Raw genomic sequence first — 17,323 nt, forward strand, 5'->3', positions numbered from 1 at the left:
CATTTCCGAGCTTATGTCGATTAACTTACGAAGAAATTTTAATGTACAAAAATGCGGGATGTAACATCTCATTTTCGGGCTTCCATCAATTTACTTATGGCATACTTTCAGGTATGAAAATATGGGGTATAACAGATTCGCAGGACATGAAATAATATCTCCGGGCTATGAGAATGGTGCCTCTGAACCATGACGCCTTTGAATAATGATGTGTGCTTTTGAGAGATCCTCAGGCCATGGAATGGTGTCTTCCGGCTATGAGGATGATGCCTTCGAACTATGACGCCTTTGAACAAAATGGCGGTGTTTTAGCCCATGGAATGCAAAGACATAGTGTTTGGTCATATGCGAAGATATAACAAGACAAAGATTAGTCTTGGGTAAGGTGAGGGCAGTGCTTAGCCCTGGGTGAGTAGAGGATAGTGTCAGGTTTTAAATGGCATAATGGAGATATCATTTAATCACGAGGAAAGGCCTTGTGGAATTAGGGAGGCGATGTTTAGCCTCATGCAGGAAGAGGAGACAATGCTTAGTCTCATACAAGTAAGGAAACTGATTCTTAGCTTCAGGCAGGAAAGGCAGTGCTTAGCCTTGTACAATTAAGGAGGCAGGGGTTAGCCTCATGCGAATAGGAGACAATGCTTAGCCTCATGCAAAGAAAGGAGACAATGCTTAGTATCATGCAAGGAAAGGCAGTGCTTAGCCTTGTGCAATCAGGGAGGCAGGGCTTAGCCTCATGCAAAATAGGAGACAAAATGTACCGGGTAACATGGTCATGTGGTACCTTGTATGGTATTAGTCCATAAATACCGGATATTATAGCTCGTATCATATTTTTCCCCAAAATGTCAAACTTTGACGAAATTCATTTTCTTCGATTCGCTTACCCTCTCACCTTCATAAATTTACTTATCACTTATTTGAAATAGCATAATACTTATAACCTCAAAATAATCTCATTCCCGAGCTTACGTCGATTAACTTATGATGAAATTTTAACGTACAAAAATGCTGGATGTAACATCTCATTTCCGAGCCTCCATCAATTTACTTATGGCATACTTTCACGTACGAAAACATGGGGAGTAACATCATTTCCCCCTTTGGAACATTCGTCCTCGAATGTTGATTGATGCACTTATCATTTTCATAACTTATGTCTTCCGAATACTTTAGTACTCTCCTTGCTACCTAGGCAAGTGTTCTATAAATACTTCCAAAGGCCAGGGCATTCCCCCCTTTAGGCCTCTTTCTCACCGAAATCCTTCCAATCTCGTAATTGTTGCTATCTTTTATCATGTAGCTTGTACGACTCTGACTTTGTATGTGCGCCTATGCGACTCTTCTCTCCTCTTTCCTCTAGCTTTTAGCCAATCTCTAGGCCTCACTTTATGAACATATACAAAATTATGACAAGTTGTCCCTCTGGGCGTCATTAGTTTTACTACATCTAAGTAGGCCATATTATACCATAACTCTTACTTCGATTTATCGTTACTGAGGTCTGCTACCAAACTCCTGGTTACTCTCGTTGCTTATCCTATATGTATAAATATAAGTCCTTTAATGCTTCTTCATCACTATTCATCTTAATAATGATGATCTAATCTCATCTCATACTTTGTAACTTTTATCCATCCATTGTTGATTCACTTTAATACTGATAACTTGACCTCTTATGTAATACTGCCGCTAGGGCTCACGTCTTATCAGGGAACATCTGAAATGATTAGACTGATCCACTTGGGGGCGATATCATGCTTCCAAAACCGTATTTCATAGAATCCTAACGTAATTCATCCTATGGGGTTTATTCTAATCTCGTACAACTCATGAAATCCCCCTTTTTCCTTCAAATCATAACTCAATCTGAGGCCCAAACGTCATCCTTTATCTATTATAATTACACCCTCATTCTACTACCAGGGCAGCATTCCATCTCTTCTAAATGCTATTAATCTTAGACTCCTTTGAGTTTATTCAAGCTATACTGAGCTTTCCATAACTTAGAGAAACCATCAGCTCTCTTGTTTTCATGGGCTTAATCTCGAGGAATTATCCATTCTCGTCACCTTCTCACTTGCCTTTCCTTATCCTTGCTCCTGTCTTTCAAAAACCTTGTCGCTTTACCATACTTTAGCTTGTGACCTATACGTATCTATTTATACTATTCGCAACCTTCCGCATTTGAGTATTTTGTACGTTGTTGACCTTTAACATACTACCTTAAAATATTGCCTCGTATCTTCTATTTCTTTCATGACCTCCCTTCCACATAGGTATAATTCACGTCCATAACTTGAATCTTTATTATAATACTTGCACCTCTGGTGCATCCATAATCCGGTGGAAGCTTCGTACTGACTTCTTATGAGGCTGGTACTTTTCTAACTGGCTGTATCGTAGGGCCGTTATAGAATATGGTTGTTGTATTTTTCTCTCTTGTACCTCTAATATTAAGAGTGATCCTGCAATGTTCTAAATCATGAGGTCTATAATTTTCTGGGTCCAATAATCAGACTCGTGATTTACTTAGTTGACGTAACTCTTTAGTTTACTCTTCCTTCTGATCAGCCTTTATGTAGGCTTAAGCTATCTTCCGATCTGTGACTCCTGGTATTAGTTATTACTTTAGCCTTTCATGGGCGTTATGGAATATCCATGACACAATCTTCTAACAACTCAATCCTTTGTCTATGCCCTGGGCTCAATTCTTTCTTTTAACTTATACCGGAGTCTTCTATGTCTGTATGATTGACAACATATATGCTATATGTATAAAACTCCGAACTCTTAAGTGTGTTCATAATGTAACTAACTTTGGATTATTGATCGAATAATTCCTTCCGTTCCTTCTCAACTTTCTTTAAATGTAAGAAATTACTTTTCCTGGTCGTTCTACCACTTATTGCATGAATACTTGGCTTATCTTAGGGCCCACACATTTTGGAATTTTGTACAGCCCATATGATCTTGAATATCACCTTTTGATTTTTTTTTCTTCTTCTCGTTCATATCCACGATAGGGGCCACTTCCTTATGGAGTACATACAATGTCGTTATGAGACTGTTGTTACAAAACCATTTCCTCAACTAGTCTTTCGTTCTAGTACTTTGGGAAGACCCTCTAACTCTTGTAAAGCTACGAGCTTATCACGTCGTATTCTTGGACGGAATTTTTGATGTTCTTCCCCGCCTATAATTATTCGTAGTTACTTATTTCCACGCCCTTGTGCTTGTAAGGTTTCTTCTGAACTAATATTTTGACTGTCTTTCTACTGGCATTCTCTTTTATTTACCTTTAACTACCCCAACTCCTATTTGAATATGTCTCAAGGATCACGATGTTATATCTGCGAGATTGAATTCCCCATGTTGGGTTTCACTATATTCGTCTTGCACAATCCGTTGATTTGTCTATGTTCCTCTTGTTTAGCCATAACTAGGCTCTTCCTGAATCAACTACTAACTACTCGTTGGCCCATTCTCATATCAATATTCCGCGTAATCTTTCTTGGGTTATTTCTTTTGTCTTAACTTACATCTCGCACTGGTTTCTTATCTATCAATAACATCTCAGGTAGGAACCTTTACTTCCTCTCCTTGACGTTGTGCTTGCATAATGTTATGGAATCATAGCATATCTATAGGATTTGAAAGAGTGCAATCTCATCCCTTTCTCATTTTTATCGCAGTCTTCCTTTACCATTCCATAGTTACTAGAACCACTTAATTCTGACTTAATGCCACATCACATCATATTCCTCCCTTTAGGGGAGCACTAAGATTTAGTGCTACGATGATCTACATATAGATGTTTTACCTTCTCATCTTTGGCATCTTTTCACATTATCGATGATCCTTACTCGCCTCGCGGTAATCCTCTGTACCAAGGATAACAAAATTCCTCACTCGCGAGGGTGACACTTAACTCGCGAGGGTGACACTTAATGTAACTGGCACATATAGTCCTTTAAGCTTAACTTTGCTCACATGGCTTACTTTAGGTAAGCGTCCTCCTGAATGACCTTTAAAGATTATTCTTCTGTCGTCCATTCTATTATCGCCGGAACGCAATATAAAATTCTCATGATGCTGACTATTATCAAATCACTCAGTCCCTAATTCATGTTTAGTTTATCTTATTCACCAGCCCATACTGATTTCTATTACTCTGGGGTTTCACTCTCCCTTCTGGTAGTCGCGTTGGAGTCACGAACTTATTTCTCGAAATGAGGATATGACTTTATGGCCTATATTCTTTTGTTGTCTCAAGGCCTGTCACCTATCGTCTTTTCCTTCACTTGACTATAGACTCTATAATACTGTCATCTTTGTGATCTACCGTTGTCATCCATGTGTCGCATCTCACTCATAATGCTTCATTAACTCTCTTCTTATTTCCCTGCCAACATCTCTGTCTATCACTTTATTCTGAAAACTCGAACAAGACATTCTTTTGATTTTAGCTCCCCTTGCTCCATCTACTAGCTCTTCGGGTTGCCTAACATTCTTTCTCTACAAGGGACGGGAGCCACACTAAGGTAATATTTATCCCTTCAAGGCTTCCAGTGCCTATCTTTGTAGTACTCATATCTAGTTGTGCTATTTTAGAGGGCATCCTCTGGGTGTCTTACAAGGAGATCTATTAGCACATTTACAATATCATTCGGAAATGTCAGCAAACGCTAACAATGCATTTACCATTTTGGGTTACCCTAACCCCAGTTAGATCCTGATATCCTGCCTTCTCTTATACTACTTCTGTTAGCCCCCCGTACGACATAAATGAGATGGGTATAGCCAGTTGTATATATATCTGTTATTGTTGAAGGTAACTCAAAAGGCTTCTATTCCTCTGCGATAATCTTCATTAGCTGGGTAGCTCGTACCCTTTTTCATCCTGCTTCTTTTACTTGCTGAAACTTGTATCTAACTTCCGATTCTCTTATTCCTTTCTACCATAAGAGTGGATAGACATTTTTGCGTTAGGGATCCTTATCAAGAAGTTTTACACATCTTAATGCACACATGATCTGCTAAAGACCTCACATTTACTCATCATAAGCATCATGAAAAATCGAGTTCCTCTGACTCAACTCTTCCACAACTATATCTCTTATCAACCGTCTTTCTGGATGTAGGCATCGTCGTATTATGAATAAGATAGAGTTTAGGAAATTGAATTCTTACAACTGCGCTCTACCTCACGATCTAGAGTAAGAAGATAGAATGACAGTCCTAAATGCCCTGTAAACTCCTGCTTATAAGTGTGGTGCACAACACACCTATAAACAAGACTCTACAAGATACGGCTTGTAGACTCCCTAGGATAGAACTGCTCTGATACCACTTTTGTTACGACCCAAACCGATGGGCCACGACGGGCACCCGGTACCTTACTGAAATGTTATGGATGTATATCAAAACGAGTATCTGAACGTCTATCAAGTAAAAGTGGGTAACTGATGATGGTTGGTTGCGTTTGAAATAATTGCAGGATGTGAACGTTATGAACAGAAATCGGAGCGAGGATTGCTCCCATTAGGAGAACGGTTTTTTCTTGAATTACCTGCAAAACTTAAAACACGATGCACGCAAATATATAGATTATGGCGAGAATTTAAACAGGATGCAAATTCCCTTTGGACCATGAAAGTTGTCTTTGGACGGTGAGGATGATGTCCTTAGACCATGATATCCTGGGCCATGAATCATGCAACAAGGGATTCTGTTACGACCCAAATCGATGGGCCGCGATGAGCACCCGGTACCTTAGTCAACCGAGTACCAACGTAACATAACTTTCTTATTATATCATCATATACACGTGACATACGGGCCTAATAGGCCAACATGATCATTTATAAACTCAAATCATAGGCTGACAAGGCCGTACAATCTTTCACGTACACGACATATGTCTATAAGCCTCTAAGAGTACATAATTATCATAAAGGTCGGGACAGGGCCCCGCCATACTAACCAGTACATGTCCTAATCATACTGACCACATAAGTAACTTCGGAGCAAATGGAGCGCACCAACACCTTCCGCTGAGCTGATAGCCACTTGGAGGACGCTCAACCTGTCTATCAGGACCTGCGGGCATGAAACACAGCATCCCCAGGCAAAAGAAACGTCAGTAAAAATAATATACCGAGTATGTAAGGAATGAAAATCAGTAAATAATAGACATGAGAGAAACATGGAGTAAAAGACTCGACATATAAGTTTGAATAGCTTGGTGAAACATTAATAATTACATTGTCATGCATATGCGTATAATATGATACCATGCTTAAGTATATGCGTGCATAATATCACCAAGCCTCTGAGGGCATCCCATCATATCATCTTGGCCACTATGGGCAATTCATCAACGTATACCAGCTGATCAGGTGATGGTGCGTATATAACACCATAACGGTTTTCACATATCCCATTTACATATAATTTATGCGTATATAACGTCATCTGGTCATGGGTCAATGTACATGTATAAATGTATGAAATGCATAAGAAATACTTTAATAAGATTTTCTCGGAATGTCATAAAAATAATATGCCTGTCGGAAAATTTTTATCAAATACGTATTTTTCTGATACCCATGAACAGAAGATATAATAATAATTCACATGGGGAATCAAGAATATAGACACCCCTAATATTTCTATGAATAGAGTCATTTATAGAAATTGTGCATTTGCTCGTTTCGTTCGTGTCGTATAGATCATGCCAAAAGGAAAGAAGGGATAGCCTTAACATACCTGAACCGATTCTCTTGACAATCTCTTTAATACCGTTGATTGTGACAACGCGTGACGGCGGATTGAAGTAGGAAAAAATCCATATGATGTTCACGAGAAAGATTGCATCGTACTCCCTTAAAATTGCAAATCTCGTTGGTATTACGCAGTATAACTTCGTATGAAACTTTGTTGAAGTAAAATCACGTTGCACATTATCTCACTTTGTAAAGGATTCATGTGAAATTTTGTTTAAGAATTCCATCCGTACTTAGCAAGCCAATCTATATCATCCCACTTTAAATCCACTTTAAATCTTAGCGTCTGTTACTACAAGAAAGGAAATAAATAGATGAAATACTATTTTTGCCTTCTTGATATTCTTCAACCAAATGAGATAAAAGTTACACATCTCCATTTTTGTAAATTGATCGTAATTTTTATGACTTTTCTTGCTGAAGAAATCAAGTTCCATTCCAGAATTTGGATGATTCTTGATGAAGCTTTCTTTCCTTACTTTTTAGAGACATAAGCATACCCTTTAATGACTTATGTTGATGTCTTTACCAATGAGAGTGGGGCCCACCTTTTGATGAGTTAGCAACATAATTCTCTAAGTATGACACCTTATTATATGAACCTAAGAGTCATGTTTATCTAAGGTCCTTGGCTTCCACGTTTAGTTTATTAGGCTTATCCAGAAATATTGATTAATTAGCTAATCTCCCACTCCAATCAATAATTACTCAATTATCCACATAATTAAGAATTATCTCAAATTACTTAAAACACTAGTCATTTTTAACACACTTTATGTACCTTACTAACATAGTCATGTGGGACCTTGTATTGTATTAGTCCATAAATACCGGGTATTATAGCTCGGATCGTATTTTATCCCAAAATGTCAAACTTCGACGAAATTCATTTTCTTCGATTTGCTTACCCTCTCACCTTCATAAATTTACTTATCACTTGTTTGAAATAGCATAATACTTATAACCTCAAAATAATCTCATTTTCGAGCTTATGTCGATTAATTTACGATGAAATTTTAACGTACGAAAATATGGGATATAACATCTTATTTTCGGGCTTCCATCAATTTACTTATGGCATACTTTCACGTATGAAAACATGGGGTGTAACATCATTCCCCCCTTTGGAATATTCGTCCTCGAATGTTGACTAATATACTTATCATTTTCATAACTTTTGTCTTCTGAATACTTTAGTACTCTCCTTGCTACCTAGGCAAGTGTTCTATGAATACTTCCAAAGGCCAGGGCATTCCCTCTTTAGGCCTCTTTCTCAAACTACGACTTGTGGTCGAAATCCTCCTAATCTCGTAATTGTTGCTATCTTTTATCATGAAGCTTGTACGACTCTGACTTTGTATGTGCGCCTATGCGACTCTTCTCTCCTCTTTCCTCTAGCTTTTAGCCAATCTCTAGGCCTCACTTTATGAACATATACAGAATTATGACAATTTGTCCCTTTGGGCCATACTATACCATAACTCTTAGTTCGATTTACCGTTACTGAGGTCTGCTACCAAACTCCTGGTTACTCTTGTTGCTTATCCTACATGTATAAATCTAAGTCCTTTAATGCTTCTTCATCACTATTCATCTTAAGAATGATGATCTAATCTCTTCTCATACTTTGTAACTTTTATCCATCCATTGTTGATTCACTTTAATACTGATAACTTGACCTCTTATGTAACACTACCGCTAGGGCTCACAACTCATCAGGGAACATCTGAAATGATTAAACTGATCCACTAGGGGGCGATATCATGCTTCCATAATCGTATTTCATAGCATCCTAACGTGATTCATCCTATGGGGGTTATTCTAATCCTGTACAACTCATGAAATCCCTCTTCTTTTTTTCTTCAAATCATAACTCAATCGGAGGCCCAAACATCATCCTTTATCTATCACAATTACACCCTCATTCTACTACCAGAGTAGCATTCCATCTCTTCTAAATGCTATTAGTCTTAGACTCCTTTGAGTTCATTCAGGCTATACTGAGCTTTCCATAACTTAGAGAAACCATCATCTCTCTTGTTTTCATGGGCTTAATCCCGAAGACTTATCCATTATCATCACCTTCTAACTTGTCTTTCCTTATCCTTGCTCCTGTCTTTCAAAAACCTTGTCGCTTTACCATACTTTAGATTGCGACCTATACGTATCTATTTATACTATTCGCAACCTTCCGCATTTGAGTATTTCGTACGTTGTTCACCTTTACCTTACTACCTTAAAACATTTCCTCGTATCTTCTATTTCTTTCATGACCTCCCTTCCACATAGGTATAATTCATGTCCATAACTTGAATCTCTATTATAATAATTGCACCTCTGGTGCATCCACAATCCGGTGAAAGCTTCGTACTGACTTGTTATGAGGCTGGTACTTTTCTAACTGGCTTTATCGTAGGGCCGTTATAGAATATGGTTATTGTACTTTCTCTCTTGTACCTCTAATATTAAGAGTGATCCTGCAGTGTTCTCAATCACGAGGTCTATAATTTTTTGGGTCCAATAATTAGACTCGTGATTTACTTAGTTGACGTAACTCTTTAGTTTACTCTTCCTTCTAATCAGCCTTTATGTAGGCTTAAGCTATCTTCCAATCTGCAACTCCTGGTATTAGTTATTACTTTAGCCTTTCATGGGCATTATGGAATATCCATGACACAATCTTCTAACAACTCAATCCTTTGTCTATGCCCTTGGCTCAATTCTTTCTTTTAACTTAAACCGGAGCCTTCTATGTCTGTATGATTGTCAACATATATGCTGTATGTATACAACTCGGAACTCTTAAGTGCGTTCATAATGTTACTAACTCTGGATTATTTATCGAATAATTCCTTCTGTTCCTTCTCAACTTTCTTTAAATGTAAGAAATTACTTTTCATGGTCTTTCTACCACTTATCTTAGTGCCCACACATTTTTGAATTTCGTACAGCCCATATGATCTTAAATATCACCTTTTGATTTTTTTTTTCTTCTTCTCGTTCATATCCACGATAGGGGCCACTTCCTTATGGAGTACATACAATGTCGTTATGAGACTGTTTTTACAAAACCATTTCCTCAGCTAGTCTTTTATTGTAGTACTTTGGGAGGACCCTCTAACTCTTGTAAAGCTGCGAGCTTATCACGTCGTATTCTTGGATGGAATTTTTGATGTTCTTCCCCACTTATAATTATCCGTAGTTACTTATTTCCACGCCCTTGTGCTTGTAGGGTTGCTTCTGAACTAATATTTTGACTGTCTTCCCACTGCCATTCTCTTTTATTTACCTTTAACTACCCCAACTCCTATCTGAATATGTCTCAAGGATCACGATGTTATATCTACGAGATTGAATTCCCCATGTTGGGTTTCACTATGTTCGTCTTGCACAATCCGTTGATTTGTCTGTGTTCCTCTTGTTTAGACATAATTACGCTTTTCCTAAATCAACTACTAACTACTCGTTGGCCCATTCTTATATCAATATTCCGCGTAATCTTTCTTGGGTTATTTTCTTTGTCTTAACTTATGTCTCACACTAGTTCATTATCTATCTATAACATCTCGGGTAGGAACCCTTACTTCCTCTCTTGACGTTGTGCTTGCATAATGTTATGGAATCATAGCATATCTATAGGATTTGAAGGAGTGCAATCTCATCCCTTTCTCATTTTTATCGTATTCTTCCTTTACCATTCCATAGTTACTAGAACCATTTAATTCTGACTTAATGCCACATCACACCATATTCCCCCCTTTAGGGGAGCACTAAGATTTAGTGCTATGATGATCTACGTATAGATGTTTTACCTTCTCATCTTTGGCATCTTTTCACATTATCGATGATCCTTACTCGCCTCGCGGTAATCCTCTGTACCAAGGATAACAAAATTCCTCACTCGCGAGGGTGACACTTAGTGTAACTGGCACATATAGTCCTTTAAGCTTAACCTTTCTCACATTGCTTGCTTTAGGGAAGCGTACTCCTGAATGACCTTTAAAGATTATTCTTCTGTCGTCCATTCTATTATCGTCAGAAGGCAATATGAAATTCTCATGATGCTGACTATTATCAAATCACTCAGTCCCTAATTCATGTTTAGTTTATCTTGTTCACCAGCCCATACTGATTTCTATTACTCTGGGGTTTCACTCTCCCTTCTGGTAGTCGCGTTGGAGTCACGAACTTATTTCTCGAAATGAGGATATGACTTTATGGCCTATATTATTTTGTTGTCTCAAGGCCTATCACCTCTCGTCTTTTCCTTCACTTGACTATAGACTCTGTAATATTGTCATCTTTGTGATCTACCGTTGTCTCATAATGCTTCATTAACTCTCTTCTTGTTTTCCTGTCAACACAAAGCACAGAACAGGATAATGAAGGAATTAACAGAACATGCCTCAAGTTTTAGTGAGATTCCAGCGACTCAAGTCTATCTCAAAAGGGAATGGGGAGGGGTTTATATAGTAGTAAAATTGAACAAACACATAAGGAAACGGAGTAAATTAAGCAACAATTAAGGAAAGACAAAATGCAAATCAATTTGAAATCGATTTAAGATAGGAACCCAGTAAACCCTAATTTCTTAGGAAAAGTGTAAATCAGCGAAAATCCAAATGAAACCGGACTCACACAGTGTAGAATCAGACACGTGTAGACAAAATACAGTCCAGATTCAAGAAATAGGACTCATTCTGACAGAATCGGAGAGGTAGTACTTACCATGTTTAGGCAAGTACTAGGTGATACCATGGAGAATCAACCAGTAGCGAAAACATACGAATATGGTAAGTAAATAATAGGAAAGTCCCATTGTAACCAGGATTAGGAGAAAATTAGGGGAAGGCGGCGATTAGGGTTTAATCGGAGAAGAAGAGAGATGAGAGAGGCAAAGAGAATAGGGGTGGCATCTCAGGGGAAATGGGGTTAGGGTTTGTGGGTTGGGGTTAATTAAAAGGGGTTGGTTTATTAGGGGTTGTTGATCATGTGAGATCAACGGCCAAGATGAGAGAATGGGGTTGGGCGGGTTGTTTAAATGGGTATGGGTAGTGGGTTGCTGCGTATTTTAAAAGGGGTATTTTGGTTTTGGGCTTAGAGTAATTGGGGTAAGGTTTGGGTAGATTAGTCTAAGGTCTGGGTAGTATTCGGTCCGAAAAATTGGTAAGAAATTGGGCTATAAATTATATACCCCAAATTTTATCAAAATAATTTATGGAAAATGCTTAATAAATGAATGAAAATATTATTTATGCACTGAAATGCTTAAAATAATAACTTTGTAATATAAAAATATAAATTTGCAATTTTGACATAAATAATATAGAATAAAGAGCCTTTATGTATGAATACAGGCCATTATTGCAAAATTAGATAAATAGATCAAAAATGCTAATGTAATTATATGAAATGAAATAAAATATTTGAAACATATATTAAATGTGAAAAAATAATAATTTTAGTTAACTAAGTCATTACAAAATAATTTAAAGGGATAATTACTACATATTCATATAATTTAAATGCAAAAAAATTAATTTAAAGCTCTAAAATATTATAAAAAATTATAGAAAATGCCTGTATAGGTTTGTAAACTAAATATTGATGCAAATATGCTATTTTGAAAGCGTATATGTATTTTGAAAAATATGAGGGTAAAAATTTGGTATCAACAAACTCCCAATAGACTAGGTGCCAAGGCAAGTCTGCAGGCCACCTCTCCAACTCTCTCAAGTACCTCAAAAGGACCAATATACCTAAGGCTCAACTTGCCCTTCTTCCTGAACCTATCTCTCATGGGGTGAAACTCTGAGTAGATCCTTCTCACCCACCTTAAATGCAACATCACGAGCTTTTCTGTCCACATAACTCTTCTGCCTGAACTATGCTATACGAAGCCGCTCCAGAATCAACTATACCTTCTCCAAAGAATCACGGACCAAATTAGTGCCCAACGTGAGGGATACTCTCCCATAGTTTTAATTAGGACAATATATTAGATAATATTCATCATAAGTATGGTGCAAAGCAGTCTCTTTGAGTATATACTCAAGCACTTTTAGTTGAGTGAGAGAAATAGGACATAAAAGCTAAAATTAAAAGATATTGGCTTCTAAAACATGTACAAAGTCTCACTTTATCAACCTTCTCCTATACATAAGTTAGGAGGCTTTGGGTGAAAGAGTTGTAAATACTTTTAATCATATATATATTAATTGTCTCTTCTGTTATTTTTTCTGCTCATTGGTATATATATAACAGAATGTTGTAAGAGCATAAGACTTAAAGAATCTATATGATTCTAGCCACGAATATAATAAATACATACTAAGAAGTGTTTTCACATTTGATTAAACGTTTAGACTGTAGATGAGGATTGAAAATTACGTGACTTTTTTATGATACGCTAAATGTCAAGTCATTATGAGAATTGATTTTCTTGAGTAGGTATATCACATGCATTATTGATGAGTGATACTTCTCTGATTATCTCTTATAAGTATAGAAGACTATGGCTTCAAAAAGTATAATTGCTTATTTAAATAAAGGTGATAAATTGAGCAATGAAAATTATGATACATGGAGCCGTAAAATGCTTAATAAATGAATGCAAATATTATTTATGCACTAAAATGCTTAAAATAATAACGTTGTATTATAAAAATATAAATTTGCTATTTTGACATCAATAATATAGAATAAAAGGCCTTTATGTATGAATACAGGCCATTATTACAAAATTAGATAAATTGCTCAAAAATGCTAATATAATTATATGAAATGAAATAAAATATTTGAAACATATATTATATGTGCAAAAATAATAATTTTAGGTAACTAAGTCATCACAAAATAATTTAAAGGGATAATTACTAAATATTCATATAATATAAATGCAAGAAAATTAATTTAAAGCTCTAAAATATTATGTAAAATTATAGAAAATGCTTGTATAGGTTTGTAAACTAAATATTGTTGCAAATATGCTATTTTGAAAGTGTATATGTATTTTGAAAAATATGAGGGTAAAAATTGGGTATCAACAGCTGCCCCTCTTTACCCGGGAATGATGAAAGAGTTGTCGGGTAAAGAAAATGATGATAGATTTTGACTGAATGAGGTGATTTAAAAAATGGAGGCTGAACCCTGGTTTCTGAGTTGCCTACATATCCCTGGTGTTACGGAAATCAGACCATTTGTAGTTCTGGATCGAACGGTGAACTGAACCGATGGAGTTGTAAGCTTCGAAAAGGGTTCTTTTGGGTAGGACAATATCAGATGAATTTACGCGAAATCATGAATGTGACTCTAAAATGTTATGGATGTATGTCAAAACGAGTATCTGAATGGTTATCAAGTAAAAGTGGATAAATGATGGTGGTTGGTTGCGTTTGAAATAATTGCAGGATGTGAACGTTGTGAACAGAAACCGAGGCGAGGATTGCTTCCATTAGGAGAACGGTTACTTCCTGGATTACCTGCAAAACTTAAAACACGATCACACAAATATATAGATTATGGCGAGAATTTAAACATGATGCAAATTTTCTTTGGACCATGAAAGTTATCTTTGGACGGTGAGGATGATGTCCTTAGACCATGACGTCCTGGGCCATGAATCATGTGACAAGGGATTCTGTTACGACCCAAACCGATGGGCCACAACGGGCACCCGGTACCTTACTCAACCGAGTACCAACGTAACATATCTTTCTTATTATATCATCATATACATGTGACATATGGGCCTAATAGGCCAACATGATCATTTATAAACTCAAAACATAGGCCGACAAGGCCGTACAATCTTTCACGTACACGACATATGTCTACAAGCCTCTAAGAGTACATAATTATCATAAAAGTCTGAACAGGGCCCCGCCATACAAACCAGTACATGTCCTAATTATACTGACCATATAAGTAACTCCGGAGCAAATGGAGCGCACCAACACCTTCCGCTGAGCTGATAGCCTACTTGGAGGACTCTTAACCTGTATATCAGGACCTGCGAGCATGAAACGCAGCATCCCCAGGTAAAAGGGACGTCTGTACAAATAATGTACCGAGTATGTAAGGAATGAAAATCAGTAAATAATAGACATGAGTGAAACATGGAGTAAAAGACTCGACATGTAAGTCTGAATAGCTCGGTGAAACATTAATATTTACAATGTCATGCATATGCATATAATGTCATACCATGCTTAAGTATATGCGTTCATAACATCATCAAGCCTCTGAGGGTATCCCATCATATCATCTTGGCCACTGTGGGCAATTCATCAACGTATACCAGCTGATCATGTGATGGTGCGTATATAACGCCTTAACCTTTTCCCATATCCCATATACATATAATATACGCGTATATATCACCATCTGGTCATGGGTCAATGTACATGTATAAATGTATGAAATGCATAAGAAATACGTTAATAAGATTTTCTTAGAATGTCATAAAAATAATATGTCTGTCGGATAAATTTTATCAAATACGTATTTTTCTGAGACCCATAAATAGAAGATATAATAATAATTCACATAGGGAATCAAGAATATAGACACCCCTAATATTTCTATGAATAGAGTCATTTATAGAAATCGTGCATTTGCTCGTTTCGTTCGTATCGTATAGATCATTCCAAAAGGAAAGAAGGGATAGCCTTAACATACCTGAACCGCTTCTCTTGACAATCCCTTTAATACCGTTGATTACGACAGCGCGTAACAGCGGATCGAAGTAGGGGAAAATCCGTATGATGTTCTCGAAAAAGATTGTACCGTACTCCCTTAAAATTACAAATCTCGTTGCTATTACACAGTATAACTTTGTATGAAACTTTGTTGAAGCAAAATCACGTTGCAGATTATCTCACTTTGTAAAGGATTCATGTGAAATTTTGTTTAAGAATTCCATCCGTACTTAGCAAGCCAATATATATCATCCCACTTTAAATCTACTTTAAATCTTAGCGTTCGTTACTACAAGAAAGGAAATAAATAGATGCCATACTATTTTTGCCTTCTTGATATTCTTCAACCAAATGAGATAAAGTTACACATCTCCATTTTTGTAAATTGATCGTAATTTGTATGACTTTTCTTGCTGAAGAAATCACGTTCCATTCCAGAATTTGGATGATTCTTGATGAAGCTTTCTTTCCTTACTTTTTAGAAACATAAGCATACCCTTTAATGACTTATGTTGATGTCTTTACCAAAGAGAGTGGGGCCCGCCTTTTGATGAGTTAGCAACATAATTCTCTAAGTATGACACCTTATTATATGAACCTAAGAGTCATGTTTATCTAAGGTCCTTGGTTGCCACGTTTAGTTTATTAGGCTTATCCAAAAATATTGATTAATTAGCTAATCTCCCACCCCAATCAATAATTACCCACTTATCCACATTATGTACCTTACTAACATGGTCATGTGATACCTTGTATGGTATTAGTCCATAAATACCGGGTATTATAGCTCAAATCGTATTTTATTCCAAAATTTTAAACTTCGACGAAATTTATTTTCTTCGATTCGCTTACCCTCTCACTTTTATAAATTTACTTATCACTTGTTTGAAATAGCATAATACTTATAACCTCAAAATAATCCTATTCCCGAGCTTACGTTGACTAACTTACGACGAAATTTTAACGTACGAAAATGCGGGATGTAACCTCTCATTTTCGGGCTTCCATCAATTTACTTATGGCATACTTTCATGTATGAAAATATGGGGCGTAACAGATTCGCAGGACATGAAATGATGTCCTCGGGCTATGAGAATGGTGCCTCTGAACCATGACGCCTTTGAAAAATGATGTGTGGTTTTGAGAGATCCTCAAGGCATGGAATGGTGTCTTCCGGCTATGAGGATGATGCCTTCGGACTATGACGCCTTTGAACAAAATGGCGGTGTTTCAGCCCATGAAATGCAAAGACATGGTGTTTGGTCATATGCAAAGATACAACAAGACAAAGCTTAGTCTTGAGTAAGGTGAGGGCAGTGCTTAGCCCTGGGTGAGTAGAGGATAGTGCCAGGTTTTAGATGGCACAATGGAGATATCATTTAATCACGAGGAAAGGCCTTGTGGAATTAGGGAGGCGATGTTTAGCCTCATGCAGGAAGAGGAGACAATGCTTAGTCTCATACAAGTAAGGGAAGCGATGCTTAGCTTCAGGCAGGAAAGGCAGTGCTTAGCGTTGTACAATTAAGGAGGCAGAGCTTAGCCTCATGCGAATATGAGACAATTCTTAGCCTCATGCAAATAGGAGACAATGCTTAGTCTCATGCAAATAGGAGACAATGCTTAGTCTAGATGCAAAGAAATGAGACAATGCTTAGTCTCATACAAAGAAAGGCAGTGTTTAGCCTTATGCAGTTAAGGAGGTAGGGATTAGCCTCATGCAAATAGGAGACAATGCTTAGTCTCATGCAAATAGGAGACAATGCTTAGTCTCGATGCAAAGAAAGTAGACAATGCTTAGTCTCATGCAAGAAAAGGTAGTTCTTAGCCTTATGCAAT

This window comes from Nicotiana tomentosiformis, chromosome 8 (genome assembly GCF_000390325.3).
Source record: "Nicotiana tomentosiformis chromosome 8, ASM39032v3, whole genome shotgun sequence".
Taxonomy (NCBI): domain Eukaryota; kingdom Viridiplantae; phylum Streptophyta; class Magnoliopsida; order Solanales; family Solanaceae; genus Nicotiana; species Nicotiana tomentosiformis.